The sequence below is a fragment of the Mauremys mutica genome, chromosome 13 (assembly GCF_020497125.1).
Source record: "Mauremys mutica isolate MM-2020 ecotype Southern chromosome 13, ASM2049712v1, whole genome shotgun sequence".
Classification (NCBI taxonomy): domain Eukaryota; kingdom Metazoa; phylum Chordata; order Testudines; family Geoemydidae; genus Mauremys; species Mauremys mutica.
In genome coordinates this window covers 4,847,094-4,848,229 of record NC_059084.1, presented here as the reverse complement: position 1 = coordinate 4,848,229, position 1,136 = coordinate 4,847,094, and positions in this window count along the sequence as shown.

Sequence of the window (1,136 nt, the reverse complement as noted above, 5' to 3'; positions counted from 1 at the left end):
CAATCTGTCCTTGATTTGTCTTTACAAAACCCTCCTTCACATCGGTGTTAAAAGGTACGTGACAAGAGCAAGCTGTGGATAGGGCTTCTGATTTTAGCTTTTAGAACATCCCCGCTACAAAAAAAAATGGAAATTGGTGTTTATCCAATAATGCTTGTATCTAAGGGCTAGTCTACACTAAGCCGTAATGTGGGCTATGGGGGTGTGCTTTCTAACACGCGCTAATGTGTTGCACATTATTTCGTCCAGACACCTAAAGGTGGTGCACTACACGTTCCCTAGCGTGCGTTAATGTAACACTGTTTGAACAGCACGACGTCAAAGTGCACTAGGGAACATTACAGAGGTTACAGTATATACGCCTGTAATGAATAATGTACATTAAAAATATACACTGCAAAGATAATATATATTATTCATTAGAGTATGCAAAGAGAAAGCCCCCCAAAAATCCAATTTTTGGACACCTCCATAAAATTCAAAAATGGCTAAAAATACCCCTCCAATGAAATTAACAACCCCCCCCAAACCAGAAGCCCGACATCTGTACTAACGCAGGCACTGTTCTCAATTATGCTGCTGTAAATTCAGAGTAACTCTACTGACTTCCAGCAGTACCTGAGATCAGAATCGAGGCCTTGCACTGCCCCACCACTACATACAGTCAATGAGCTGTGTCCTGCACTTGAGATCTGAGCAAAGCTCCCACTAACTCAGCTGGAATGTGGCCTGTGTCATGGGTGCAAGATTTGGCTCAGGGTTTTTTGTTCACGAGCTGATTAAAAACAAAATGTCGTATGTTTAGGATTAGGAAGCGTCCCAAGGAAAACTGCAGTGTCAGTAAAACTGCCAGGGCATTTTTCACAGCCAGGATTCGGACAGCTGAGGTTTGAAGGCCGACCCCTTTTCTGATGGCACAGTGGGCTAACACACAACCTTACTGCCCAACAGAGAAGGAAGACCAAATTTCAGGGTATCTATGGTAAGCGGTGTGGCTTCTGGCTGGATGGTATCTCAGGCAGTGCTCATCCACCGAGTCCACATGACATTTGGGCAGGAAATGCAAAGTGCTGCAAGCAGCAAGTTCAAATAAAAGTCAGAAACTGGCAAAAAAACAAAACAAAACAAAAGAAGTT